Raw genomic sequence first — 15,471 nt, forward strand, 5'->3', positions numbered from 1 at the left:
TTTACTGGGTTCCATCCCCAGTGCAAAATATAAATATACATATGCATAAATATACATATAATTACATATATATTTGAAACTATAATGATCAATAATATCAAATTAATGACAGACACTAACCCACTGATTCAGGAAAGGCATAGAAGATCAGGAGGATGAATACCCCAAACACTACATCCCGACACATCATTTTCAAATTCTAGAACATCAAAGACAAAGAAAAAAAATCCTGAAAGAGGTCAGAGAATCAAAATTTCAACTAAAAGGGGCAAAGAAAAAAATTATAGACAACTTATCCTCAGAAATGAGGTAAGCAAGAGGAGATTGGAGTGAGATACAGTCATGCCTATACCATGTGAGAACATTCCAGTCAATGACAGATCACATAAACAACAGTGGTTCCACAGATTATAACTAATTTAAACTTTCCTATCAGCTAGTGATGTCAAATCCATCCCAGTACTGCAGCACAATACATAACTCACATATTTCTGATGATTTTGACATAAACAAATCTACTGTGCCACTGGTCATATGAAAGTATAGCACATATAATTATGTATAGCAAATAAATTCTTGATAATAGTAATAAATGACTGCTACTGGTCTATGTATTTACTATGCTATTTCTTCAATCATTATTTTAGAGTGCACTCCTTCTACTAGCACACTATGTTACAATGGCAGTAACCACATATATCACACGTTTAACACATCTCATGATTTCCATCATTTTTTCTCATGCTTAATTTAATCTCAAATTATTTTGTTCATCATGGCCCTAGGAGCTACAAGCAAAACACACACACACACACACACACACACACACACACACACACACACAATACATCCTATATAAACAGCAGGCTATGTAGGCTATAACATCAACGTTTATGTACACTGTATGATGTTCACACAATGACAAAATTACCTAATGACATAGTTCTCAAAATGTGTGCCCCATTAAGCAACATATGACTATAGTTAAAGTGTTGAGAGGGGGGGAAAAACCTCCAACTTAGAATTCTTAAAACTGTAAAAATATCCTTTGAAAGCAAAACAGAAGTAAGCCTTTCTCAGATTAAAAGAGAAAAAAAGAAGTTGAGGAAATATATTGCCAGTAGATCTGCCTGCAAAAATTAGTAGAAGAAATTATTTATACAAGAAGTAAAATCAAGAACCAACAAATGGGATGGATCAAACTGAAAAACTTCCTCAGAACAAAAAAACAATCAAGAACATAAGAGAGAGCCTACAGAATGGGAGAGAATCTGACACTTCCACCTCAAATATAGCACTAATTTCCGGGATACACAAAAAACTCAAAAACCTAACACCAAAAAACAAACTCAAGCAATAAATGGGTAAAGGAACTGAACAAGCACTTCACAGAAGAGATAAAAATGGTCAAAAAATATGTGAAAAAAAAATGTTCAACATCTCTAGCAATTAGAGAAATGCAAATTAAAACTACACTGAGATTCCAAGTCACTCCAATCAGAATGGCAATTATCAAGAATATAAGTAGCGACTCCAACATGTGCGGGCTGAAGAGCGAGCGCGCTCCATTAGGCGTTTGCCTCTACCCAGCACTTACCTGGCTTGGGACCCGAGGTCCTGAGCAGGCGCCTCTGAGCGTCGTGGCCACCGAAGCGTCCAGACCTTCGCCGCTGGGCTCGGCGGACTCATCCCCCCAGGATCGCCACGATGCGAGTAGCAACGCGAACCCGCGCATCCCCCACCTCTCCTCGGCTGGGCAGGGCAGCATCTTTACAGCTCCGCACCGCCGCTGTCCCACACTGGAGTCGCCGAATACCAGCCGCCACCCTACTTTCCACCGCCCTACCAGCAGCTGGCTTACTCTCAGTCGGCAGATCCGTACTAGCATCTGGGCGAAGCCTACGCTGCGGCCATCAACCCCCTGCACCAGCCTGCGGGCGCCGGCAACCAGCAGCAGGCCTGGCCCGGCCGCCAGAGCCAGGAGGGCGCCGCTCTGCCTTCGCACCACGGGCGCCCAGCCAGCCTGCTCCCCCACCTCTCAGGGCTGGAGGGAGGTGCCGTGGGCGCCCGCAGGGATGCCTACCGCCGCTCGGACCTGCTGTTGCCCCACGCACACGCCTTGGACGCCGCGGGGCTGGCGGAGAACCTGGGGCTCCACGACATGGCTCACCAGATGGAAGAGGTGCAGAACGTTGACGACCCACACTTGCTTGGGCCCGATCAGACTGTAATCCGCAAAGGTCCCATTTCCATGACTAAGAACCCCCTAGGTCTCCCCTGTCAGAAGGAGCTGGTGGGAGCCCTGATGAATCCCAGTGAAGTCTTCTGCTCGGTTCCAGGAAGACGGTCCCTCCTCAGCTCCACGTCCAAATACAAAGTGACGGTGGCTTAAGTGCAGAGGCGATTGTCACCGCCTGAATGTTTAAATGCCTCACTGCTGGGAAGTGTTCTCAGAAGAGCCAAGTCCAAAAATGGAGGCCGATCTTTGCGGGAGAAGTTGGACAAGATTGGGCTGAATCTTCCCGCTGAGAGACGGAAAACTGCTCATGTGACCCTCTTGACATCCTTGGTGGAAGGCGAAGCTGTTCACTTGGCCCGGGACTTTGCATACGTCTGTGAAACCTGGAGTTTCCTAGTAAGCCAGTGGCTGAATATTTAACCAGGCCTCACCTGGGAGGGCGAAATGAGATGGCGACGAGGAAGAATACGGTGCTGGCAGCTCAGCAAGTGTGTAAAGAATTCACGGACCTCCTCAATCAGGACCGAAGGCCCAATGGCAACAACAGGCCCTCCCTGGTCTTGGAAAGGAACATACAGAACTGCTTGTCTCATTTCAGCCTGATTACCCACGGGTTTGGAAGCCAGGCCATCTGCGCCGCTGTGTCTGCGGTGCAGAACTACATCAAAGAAGCCCTGATTGTCATAGACAAATCCTATATGAACCCCGGAGACCAGACTCCCGCAGATTCTAATAAGACCCTGGAGAAAATGGAGAAGCACAGGAAGTAAAATGGGGGGTGAGCAGAGGGCGGGAAGGGAAAGGACTGAGGAATCCTTCTCCACTGGGACAAACCAGGACGCCCCTCCTGCTGGGGGAGGAGCTTCCAACCTCCCCTATCCACCTATCCAAAGGCCTCCATCACTCGAGGCTTGCAGGATCTTGACCTGCCATCCTGGATCCCTGTGGCTTCCCCAGCACTGCAGTGTCTGACCTTGGACACAGGATCCCAAGGTGACAAAGTACTGGTTTTTGTTTTACTTGTTGAGCGTTCATATTTTGGAACCCCATCCCTTCTTCCTCTGAAAGTGGTGCTACGAGTTTTAGAACCTTCTCATAAGTTCCCTGGGGCTGACAAGAAGCCATGCGCCTAGCTGTTGAAACATCTGATTGATGCGATTCAGATCAACGATGACTTATTTCCTTCAGTGTTAAGATATGGCTGGTTTTTATGTCCACTAAATATTGTTTTCAAAAATCAGTCTATATCTACCTTCTTCGGTGATCGTGCCCTCCAGGATTAGGCAGAGGTACCGCGTGCTGGGCGGCCAGTGAGCAGGTGCTGGGTGGTGCAAACCCGGGCTCACAGGGGCCTCTGGTTTGTAGGAAACTTGTAGAAACAATGCCTGCTGATGATTTCATTTTTCTTTTGTCTTTTTTTTAACTTTGAAAGTTAACTCTTTAAGTGGGTGACTCTTTGAAACGACAGGTTCCTGTAAGGTACTGAAGCTTTATTTGCATATTTATTTCAGATCTTGATTTTTGAGTAAACTTGAAAAGGGTGAACACAAGCGTCTGCTGCCACCTGCCACCCCCAAGTCCCTGTGGAGGCTCTGTATTTTGAGGCACAGTGTGTTCAGTGTACAGATTTTATTTATGCATAATTTAATGGGGTCTGTAAATACTGGTGCACTTCTTACAAGTTTTTGAGAAATAGGATTCGAATTTAATATTAACTTTTAATGGTGGTGGGGTAATTATAACACGTCTTTAGATTTTATTCATCTGTACACAGGGTATGAAGAATTAAAAAGCATACAGGGCTTTGTTCTTGGTTTGGAAGATTCTATTTAATCGGAGCTCTCTGTTCAGAAAGCAGTAACTTGGCATCTCGTTCCTGTGGGGCTCATTCACCCTACAGTGAATGTGTGTTATAGTTGGTGTGGGTGAAATGGAGGTTTAGAATTGAACTCCATGCCTGTAAATGTTTCCCCAATCATTGTGTGCATATAATACCTGTATAATAAAAGTATTCTGGATAGAAAAAAAAGAATATAAGTAAAGGGCTGGGGATGTGGCTCAAGTGGTAGCGCGCTCGCCTGGCATGCGTGCGGCCCAGGTTCCATCCTCAGCACCACAAACAAAGATGTTGTGTCCGCCGAAAACTAAAAAATAAATATATTAAAAATTCTCTCTCTCTCTCTCTCTCTCTCTCTCTCTCTCTCTCTCTCTCTCTCTCCCTCTCTTTAAAAAAAAAGAATATAAGTAAAAATAAATGTTGGCAAGGATGTGGGGGAAAAGGTACATTCAAACGTTGCTAGTGGAACTACAAATTGGTGCAAACACTCTAGAAAGCAATATGGAGATTCCATAGAAAACTGGGAATGGAACCACCATTTGACCCAGTTATCCACTCCTCAGTCTATACAGGAAGGACTTAAAATCAGCATACTACAGTGATGCAGTCACATCAATCAATAGCAGCTCGATTCATAATAGCTAAGCTACGGAACCAACCTAGGTGCCCTTGAACAGATGAATGGATAAAGAAAATGTAATATACACACAATGGAATATTACTCAGCCTTAAAGAAGAATGAAATTATGGCATTTGCCAGTAAATGGATGGAACTGGACACTATCATGCTAAGTGAAATAAGCCAGTCCCAAAAAACCATAGGCCAAATGTTCTCTCTGGTATGCAGATGCTAAAACACAATGGTGGAGTGGATAGAAGTTCAATGAATTAGACAAAGGGAAATAAAGACAAAGGGGGGATGGGCATAGGAAAGACAGTAGAATGAATCAGACATAACTTTCCTATGTTCATACATGAATACACGACCAGTGAAACTCCACACTATGTACAATCACAAGATTGGGATCCCAATTAGAATAACTTATATTCTATGCTTGTATAATATGTCCAAATACTCTCTACTGTCATGTATATCTAAAAAGAACAAATTAAAAAAATAGAACAAAAAAATTTTTTAGAGAGAAGAAAAGTTATATAAGTCAGTATTCTAGATTTACATAAGAAAGTAAAGAATCAGAGTAGGAATAAGGTATAATTAAAAGCATTGTTTTTCTTATTTTAATTGGTCTAAGATAAAAATTTATTCAAAATAATAACAGCAACATGTTCAATTATGTGTGTTTATGTATAAGTAAAATGGAGAAAGGAATTAGCAATATTTTATTACAAAATACCCATGAATCTTGAAATACCAGTGTTATCTGAATATAGACTTGGATTACCTCTAAATGTATATCATGAACTGTAGGGCGATGCTGAATGTTTGCAAATGTTCATACAATAAAAACCTGGGGCCAGGCACAGTAGTGCATACCTAAAATCCCAGCGAGACAGGAGGATCGATAATTCAAAGCCAGCCTCAGCAACTTATCAAAGGCCATAAGCTACTTAATAAGAGGCCGGGGATGTGGGATGTGGCTCAGTGTAAGTACCCCTGGGTTCAATCCTGGTACCAAAAATAAATAAATAAAGGCTTGGTCCCCAGGGTGGCACTTTGAGAAGTGTCATGAACTTCTGAGAGGCAGGCCTTAGGTCACTGGGGCAGTGCTCTCAAGGGGACTGTCGGACCCTGCTCTCCATCTCTTTGCCCCCTAGTTCAGCAGGTGAGCAGTTTGCTCCACCATGCGCTCCAGAGGCCCAAAGATACGGGACCACTTGATCATGGACCTCCAAACCCTGAGCCAAACTAAGTCCTTTCTTTTTACAAAATATTTCTAATAAGGGTATTAGAAAGTTATGTATTTATAAGATATACTAATAAGAAGATAACTAATACTGGCATCACTATAAAAACTAAATATGCCAAAAAGGGGGAAATTGAATCACAGAAATGTTAATTAAAACCACAAAAGTCATAGGGCAGGAATGTAGCTCAGTGGAAGAATACGCGCTTCGCATGCATGAGACTCTAGGTTCAATTCCCAGCAGTGGGAAAAAACACATACACACAAGGTAGAAGAAAAAAGACAAAAACAGGAAACCAAAACAAGGCAACAAATAAACAGCAACTATAAATATGGTAGATATTAATCCAACCATATCAATTAGAATGACAACTTAGCGATCTAAACCACTACCATTCTGAACAAAGAAAGACTGTCAGGCAGACCAAGAAAAATAATACCAAACTGCACGTTGTCTATAAGACACCTCCTTAAAATATTTAAGATGCAAAGTAAAAGAGTAAAAGCAAATGTAAGGAGAAAGATATGCCATGATAACAATAATCAAAAGAAAGCAGGAACAGCTACATTAATTTCATAGAAAGCCAGCTTCATACCAAGGAAAAGTTACATGGGTAAAAAAGGGGAGGGGTGCCACATAATGAAAAAAAAAACACATTTTCAAAGAACTCAATATTTAGGAATAAATTCAAGAAAGTTCAAGACTGTATCCTGAAAACAACAAAACATCACTGAAAGAAATTAAAGACGACTTAAATAAATAAAAATATGTCCCATGTTCGTGGACGATTTAATATTGGTAAATGGCAATCAAACTGATCTCCATACATATCTCTACCAAAATTCCAACTACCATTTTTGCAGAAATGAATAAGCTAATAAGCAAGGGACCCAGAAGAATCAAACATAATTTAAAAAAAGAATTAAGTTCAAGGACTTATATTTACTTATTTCAAAAGTTCTTTCAAAACTATAAAAAACCAGTGAAGTTACTGGCATAAGGACAGACATACACATAAATCAGTGGAAACAAATTCAGAGCCCAGAAATAAACCCTTTTACTTACAAGGTCTTTGACAAGGATGCCAAGACAATTCAATGGCAAAATATAAAAATAAAAAATGTTTATCAACAATTATTGTAGGAAAAGTAATTCTGACATGGAAAAAAACATGGAGTTGAGCCCCTTCCTCACATCATATACAGCAATTAACTCAAAATGAATCAAAGATACAAATGTATGCTAAAACTACAAAATTATTAGAAGTGTGTCTGTGTGTATGCGTGTGTGTGTGTGTGTGTGTATGAGTGTGTGCATGTATGCACCTTCACAATCTTGAATTACCAGGTAAATTTCATAATTAAGAAACACCAAAAAACAAGTAACAAAAGAAAAAAAACCTTGTAAGACTTTATTTAAAAAATTAAAAATCCACAGAATAGGAGAAAATATTTGCAAACTACACATCTGATATGTTAACAGTAAGCAGTTCAATGGTTCCTCTAAAAAAACATAAAATTATCACATGACATATGTTCAAACAAATAATCACAAATATTCAAAAACATTCATAATATCCAAATAGTGGAAACAAAATGTGATGTATCCATATGATGAAATATTACTCAGTCATAAAAAGGAATGAAGCTATGGCATGGAAAAACCTTGAAAATACTAATCTGAAAAGCAGTCATATTACCACCCCCCTTCCAAAAAAAAATCCCACATGTACCGTCCATTTCTATAAAACATATAGTATAGGTGAAACGATACCAGCAGAAAAAAGATTAGAGGTTTCCAAAGGCTAGAGGGGAGAGGCAATCAGAAGACAGGGATGTAGAAGTTTGTAAAAAAGTTTAAAGAAAGTATTCTGGAATTAGATAATGGTTGCAATTGTGCAACATGGTAGACAAACTAAAACCTACTGAATTATACACTTAAAAAGTTTAAAATGATAAATTTTGTATATGAATTTCATCTCAATTTACAAAAGAAAAAAAAGAGGGTGAATATACTTAGGGAGACCAATCAAGACACTACTGCTGAGATCTATATAAAGTATGACAATTACACAGATTTCATCTGCAGTAGTCACAATAGGAAATAGACTGATTCCAGAGACATAGTGAAGGTATTATCAACAAAAATGTTATCAGTAATATTATAAGCACTGTTCATATTCAACGTGTAGATAAGGCATAACAATTATGATAAGAGAACAAAATGTAACTGTCATAAATTTTGATGATATAAATGAGTGTTTTCAGTGCCAGAAATTGGAAGGCAGAAGACAAACTAGAGCAGCAAACCTTCTCTTATCTTACATCAAAAGGAGGCCAGATATTGTCTATAAAAATTAATAATGTATGTTAACACAAATCAGAAAGGCAGTAAATAAAATTACTGTTATTCACAGCAGAGACTCTAGATGTTTTAAAGTCTTCAATTTTGATAAAGAGACTGAAAGTGAAGTGGCACCTTTCTGTAATGCTGCCTTTTATATTTCATCATGGGAAAGTATATTTTTACTTCTAAAAATTTTGCCAATTTCAATAACCTCAATCATCATTACTAATAAATTGTACGAAATAAGCCACTGAAAAGTAGTGACCAAAAGACCGTTTGATAACCACATATATAATCCAAGCCCCCTGAAAATGTTACACTAAGTTGTAACAACCCACACTAAAAAGACATAATGATCCTATGATATTTGTATCAAATTATGTCAATTAAGAACTGAAAGAGGGGGCTGGGGCTCAGAAGAGCGCACTTGCCTGGCATGTGTGAGGCACTAGGTTCAACTCTCAGCTACCACATATAAATAAATTTTTAAAAATAAAGGTCTATCAACAATTTAAAAAATATTTTTAAAAAAAGAACTGAAAGAATTGCAAGTAGAAAGAGACAAATCCAGAATTACAGCTGCAGATATCAACTCTCTGCTAAGTGACAGAGCAGGCAGAAAATCAGGGTACAGCTGAACAGAACACCACCACTGATCAACTAAATGAAACTGAATAACAAAACTAAATGAATATAGAATAACCCACAACAGCAGAATGAATACATGTTCTTCCCAAGCTCACAGAAACATTCACCAAGAAAGACCACATTATGTGCCAAAAACACACCTTAACAAATCTAAAAGAACAGAAATAACACAAAGTGTGCTCTCAGACCACCATGGAAAGAAACTAGAAATCAATAACAGAAATCTCAGCTCCAAAATACTTAGAGATTAAACAAGGCACTTCTAAATAATGCATACATCTTGAAAAAAAGTGTCAAGACAAAATTTAAAATATGTAGAAGTAAACAAAAATTTACTTATCAAGACAAATGGCATGCAGCAGAGCTTACAGGAAAATTTATAGCATTAGACAAATAAAACTAAAATCAGTAATTTAAGCTTCTACCCTAAGAAACTAGAAGAGAAGCAGTCTGGCAAATGGCACACACCTGTAATCCCAGCTACTCAGGAGATAGAGGCAGAAGGATTGCAAGTTCAAGGCCAGCCTCAGCAACTGAATGAGATACTCAGCCTCTTAATGAGACCTCCATCTCAAAATAAAAAATAAAAAAGGCTGGAGATGGAGCTCAGTGGTAAAACACCCTGAGTTCAATCTCTAGTACCAAAAATAAAAATCAGCTAGAAGTAAAATAAATTGAAAATAAAATAAGCAGAAAAAAATTCAATTAACAGAAATCAATGAAAGTGAAAATAGGAAACCAATACAGAAAAGTGAACAAACCAAAAGCTGGTTTGTTTGGTTTTTGTTTTGTTTTGTTTTGTTTTGTTTTTTTAAGATCACTAAGTTGATAAGCCTCTAGTCAGGCATATTATAAAAAAGAGAAAATACAAATTACTGACCTCCCCCCATTAAATGCATAATAAAAGAAAGTTATAAACAATTTTATGACCAAAAATTTGATAATTTAGATTAAATAGACCAACTCCTTGGAAGATAAAATATAAATACAGATAAGGACAAACAGAACTGAAAAAGCCTATATCCATTAAAGAAACTGAATCGATAAGCAATAAGCTTCTAGAACAAAAGTATCAGAGCCAGAAAGTTTTGCAGGTAAATCTCACTATCAAAATATCAAGAAAATTATATCATAACTCTACAATTGCTTCCAAAAAACAGATGCAAAAAGAAAACATCTAAGCTCATTCTATCGAGTTAGCATTATCCACATACCAAAGACAAAGAAAGACATTACAAGAATGAAAAACTAAAGACTACTCTCTCATAAACATAGACATAAAAACTCTCAAACAAAATACACTCTCACAAACATAGACATAAAAGTTCTCAAACAAAATATAAGCAAATCAAATACAACAATCTATAAAAAGAATTTTATAACACAAATAACTAGAATTTACTCCAGGTATGTAAGTCTGGGTCAGTATTTGAAAATCATTTAGTGGAAGTTATCACAACAATAGGCTAAATAAGAAAAACCATGATTATCCCAATACAACAGAAAAAAACATTTGACAAAATTCAACTCAAAACACTCAATAAACTACAAATTTGAGGAAGTTTCCCAACTGATAAAGGGAATATACCAAGAAAAAAAAATTACTAACATCACAACTAATCACTAACATCAATGTTCCCTCCCCTCTCCTCAGCAAGATCAGGGACAGGACAAGCATGTTTGCTCTCAATATTTTTATTCCACAGACATGGAGGCTCCATGCATATAAATCAGGCAAGAGAAAGAAACTCCAAACACTCACATTCAGAAGAAAGGAGTAAAATTACCTTATTTGCAAATAACATAATCTTATATACAGGTATTATTAAGAAATTCACTAAAAATCTATTAGAATAAAAGAGTTCATCAAAATTGCACAAGATTAATTATACAAAAATCAACTGTTTCTATACACTAGCAATGAGCAATCTAAAAGTGAAATTAAGAAAACAATTTCATTTACAATAGCATCAAAAAAATACTAGGAATAGACTTAAAAGTAGACAAACCTACTGAGAGAGAAAATAGATAAACATTGTTTTAGGACTAGGAGACAGAGGCTGACTGAAGAGTCACTGCCAAAGACAATAGGGTTTATTTTTATTTTGATTTAAAATGAGTTCTAAAATTAGATTGTATTGATAGTTATAACATAACTGAATACACTAAAGCAACTATCCATTTTGAATATTAAATGGTATGCTATTTGAATCATTATTTCAATAAAAAGTAAAAATATATACATATATCAATATATCTTTACTTTTTTATTTTTACATAAAAAATATCAAAATACATTTTTTAAAACATAGAAAAAACACAAAATGAATCAACCTGTTAAAAAGAAAAGGAAAGATGGACATTATTACCCTATATACGTGGATGATTACACTACTAGTGTGACTCTGCATCATATTCAGCCACAGGAAGAAGAAGTTGTGCTCCATTTGTGTACAATGTGTCAAGATGCATTCTACTGTCATGTATAACTAATTAGAACAAATTTAAAAAGAAAGGGAAGTAGAAATAGGAAAACCAATTACAGAACTCTGTAGCATAGGGAGACCAACTACAGATCTCTGTAGCAGTCCATGAGGCTGGCTTAGATAACATAGATAAAGAAGAACATGAAATATTTCAGACACTTGGTAAGACATGACAATCTAAATGTCATGACTGAAGAAGTAGGTATCATGAATGACTCTGCACTATATATTTGCTTATTTGCCCTATTTTTGCTAGAAGTTATTCCACCAGGTTTACCAAGATCTTTGAAATGGTCACAATTATAGAAGCTTGCCACACTGGGAGAAGATTAGTAGGGAAAAAGGAAGGATCATTCCAGGAGGTGTTTGCAGAAACCACGACACAGAATACAGCAGGAGAAGCTAAAAGTTAATGGAGATGGACTGTAAAGACCCAATGGCTGAGAAGGACTTGCAGGCAACAGGGAGCAATTAATGTTTTTTAACTGAGCAGAGGAAGGGTCCAGGGGTATCAGGGCCCAGGAGGAGTGGGGCACAGGGAATCCAGGGCAATTGGGGAGTAGAACCGGGAGTAGCAGGGCCCAGGGAGTAGGGTCATAGGGAGCAGAGCCAGAGGGAGCGGGACCCAGAGAAGCAGGACCAAGGAGAGCAGAGCCAAGGGGGAGCAGGAGTCAGTGGGAGTGGAGCCCAGGGAGGAGAATGGCCCAGGAGAGCAGGGCCAGGAGGAGCAGGGCCCAGGAGAAGCAGGGATCAGGTTGAGCAGGGCCCAAGGTAGCATGGCCCATGTGGAGCAAGACCATGGGGAGAAGGGCCCAGGGGGAGCAAGACCCTGGGGGAGCAAGGCACAAGGGAACAGGGCCCAAGTGAGCAGGGCCAGGGTGAGGAGGGCCCATGGGGAGCAGTGCCAGGGGAAACAGAGCCCAGGAAAGCAGGACCAGAGGGAGCAAGGCCCAGGGGGAGTGGGGCACAGGAAAACTGATGCCTAGGTGGAGAAGAACCAGGGAGAGCAGGGCACAAGGGAGCAGGGTCAGGGGGAAGCAGGGCCCTGGGGAGCAGGGCCAAGAGGAGCAGGGCCTGGGGAAGCAGGATCAGAGTGAGCAGGGTCAAGAAGAGCAGGGCCAGGGGGAACAAGGTAGGGGGAGATGGGCCAGAGGTATGGGGTCCAGGGAAGCAGGACCAGGGGGAGTAGAGCCAAGGGGGAGCTGGGTTCAGGGGGAATGGAGCCCAAGCAGGGAGCAGGGAGGGCCCAGAAGAGCAGGGCCAGGTGGAGCAGGGCCCAGGGGAGAACAGGACCAGAGGGAGAACAGTCCAGGGGAACAGGGCCAGGGGGAGCAGGACACAGGGGGAGCAAGGTCTAGGGGAGCAGGGACAGGGGGAGATGTAAACAATGGGAGTAGGACCCAGGGAGTAGGGCCAGGGAGAGCATGTCCCAGGGGAGCATATCTCAGGAAAGCAGGGTCAGGAAGAGAAGGGGCCAGGAGAAGCAGGGAACAGAGAGCAGGGCCAGGGGGAAGCAGAGCCAGGGGATTATGGCAGGGGTAGCAGGGCCCATGGGGAGCAGGGCCATGGTTATCAGGACCAAGTGGATCAGAGCCCAAGGAGAGCAGGACCAGGGGATTAGGGCCAGGGGGAGCAGGGCCCATGGGGAGCAGTGCCAGGGATAACAGGGCCTAGGAAAGTAGGACCAGAGAAGCAGGGCTCAGGGGAGCATGACCTAGGGGAGTAGGGCCAGGGGGAACACGGCCAGGGGGAGCAGGGCCAGAGGGAACTGGGCCCGGGGAAGCAGCACCAGGGGGAGCAGGGCCCAGAGGAAGCTGGGCCCAAGGGGGAGCAGGACCCAAGGGAGTAGGGCCAGGAAGAACAGGACCCAGGGGGAGAAGGACCAAAGGGAGCACAGCCCAGGGGAGCAAGGCCAGGGGAGAACAGGGCCCAGGGGTGCAGGGCCCAGGGAGAGGAGGTCCAGGGGGAGCAGGGCCCGAGAGATCAGGGAAAGGGGGAACAGGGACCATGGGGATTAGGGCCATGGTTATCAGGACCAGGTGGAGCAGGTCCTACGGAGAGCAGGAAAGGGGATTAGGACCAGGGGGAGCAGGTCACAAGGAGAGAAGGAAAGGGGATTAGGGCCACGGGGAGCAGAGCCCATGGGGAGCAGTGCCATGGGGAGCAGAGACCAAGAAAGCAGGACCAGAGGGAGCAGGGCCCAGGGGAACAGAACCTAGGGGTGTAGGGCCAGGGAGGAGCAGGACCCAGGGAGCAAGGCCGGGGGAGAACAGGGCCCGGGGGGGGGGGAGCAGGGCCCCGGGGAACAGGGCTAGGAGAAGCAGGGCCCGGGGAAGCAGGACCAGAGAGAGAAGAGGCCAGGGGAGCAAGACCCAGGGGAGCAGAGCCAGGAGGAACAGGGCCAGGGGGAGTAGGGCCAGAGGGAGCTGGTCCTGGGATAGTAGGACCAGGGGGAGCAGGGCCAAGGGGGAGCAGGGCTCTGGGTGAGTGGAGCCCATTGGGGAGCAGGGCCCAGGAGAGCAGGGCCAGATGGAACAGGGCCCTGGGGGAGCAGGACCAGAGGGAGAACAGCCCAGGGGAGCAGGGCCAGGTAGAGAAGGGCCGGGGGAGAAGGACACATGGGGAGTAGGGCCCAGGGAAGCAAGGCCAGGAAGAGAAGTTCCCAGGGGAGCAGGGCCCAGGGTAGCAGAGCAAGGAGAAAAGGGCCAGGGGAAGCAGGACCCAGGGGAGCAGGGATAGGGGGAGTAGGGCCCAGGTTAGCAGGACTGGGTGAGTAGGCCCCAGGGTAGCAGGGCCAGGGGAGCAGGGCCAAGGAGGAGCAGGACCAGAAGGAGCAGGGCCCAATGAGAGGAGGCCTAAGGGGAGAAGGGCCCAGGAAAGCAAGGATAGGAGGAGCAGAACCCACAGGGAGTAGGGCCAGGGGAAACAGGGCCAGCGAGCAGGGCCCCTGGATACAGAACCAGGGTGAGCAGGGCCTAAGGGGAGCAGGGCCCAGGGGGAGAGGGGCAAAGTAAAACCATGGCCCAGGGGGAGCAGAACCATGGTAGCAGGGCCCAGGGAGCACAGCTATGGGGGAGCAGGGCTCAGGAGAGCAGGGCTAAGGGGAGCAGAGTACACAAAGAGTAAGGGCAGGGGTAGCAGGGCCAGGGGAGCAGGGTCTAGGGGAAGCAAAGCCCAGTGGGGAGAAGGGCCCGGGGGAGCAGGGCCAGAGGGAGCAGAATAAGGGGGAGCAGGATACAGGGGAGCAGGGCCAAGGGGAGCAGAGTCAGGGGGAGCAGTGCCAGGAGAACGGGGCCAGGGGAAGCAGGGCCCAGGAGATCAGGGCCCAGGGGGAGTAGGACACATAGGTGCATGGCCTAGGGAAGCAGGTCCCAGGGGAGCAGGACACAGTGGGAGCCGGGCCCAGGGAGAGCAGTATCAGGGAGAGCAGAGCCTGGGGAAGCAGGCACAGGGGAAGCAGGGAAAGGGGGAGCAGGATGAGGGGCACCAGGGTCCAGGAGAAACAGGGAACAGGGGGAGCTGGGCCTGAAATAGCACGGCCCATTTGGAGCAGGGCCCAGGGGGAGAAAGGCCTAGGGGAAGCAGGGTGCAGTGGAGCTGGGCCCAGCATGAGCAGGGCCCAGGGGAGCAGGGCCATGGGTAGCAGGACCAGGCAGAGCAAGGCCCAGGGAGAGCAGAACCAGCAGATTATGGACAGGGGGAGTAGAGGGCCCATGGGGAGGAGTGCCACGGGGAGCAAGGCCCAGGAAAGCAGGACCAGAGAGAGCAGGACCCAGGGGAGCTGGGCCAGGAGGAACATGGCCAAGGGGAGCAGGGCCAGAGGGAGCGCGCCCAGGGGAGCAGGGCCAGGAGGGAGCAGGGCCCAGGGGAGCAGAGTTCAAGAGGATCAGGGCCTAGGAAGAGCAGAACCAGGGAGAGAGGGCTCAGGGGACCAAGACTGGAGGGAGTAGGGCCCAGGGGAGCACGGCCAGGGAGACTAGGGCTGGGGAGAGCTGAAACAGGTGGAGCAGGGCCCAGGGAAAGGAGGATCAGGGGGAGCAGGGCCCAGG

At 44.2% G+C, this 15,471-nt stretch overlaps 1 pseudogene; it reads left to right on the forward strand.

Moving 5' to 3' along the window:
- Positions 1–1,502: 1,502 nt before the first annotated feature.
- Positions 1,503–4,299, forward strand: LOC144369704 (transcription factor AP-2 gamma pseudogene; annotated as a pseudogene).
- Positions 4,300–15,471: the final 11,172 nt, after the last annotated feature.

This window comes from Ictidomys tridecemlineatus, chromosome 13 (assembly GCF_052094955.1).
Source record: "Ictidomys tridecemlineatus isolate mIctTri1 chromosome 13, mIctTri1.hap1, whole genome shotgun sequence".
NCBI lineage: Eukaryota > Metazoa > Chordata > Mammalia > Rodentia > Sciuridae > Ictidomys > Ictidomys tridecemlineatus.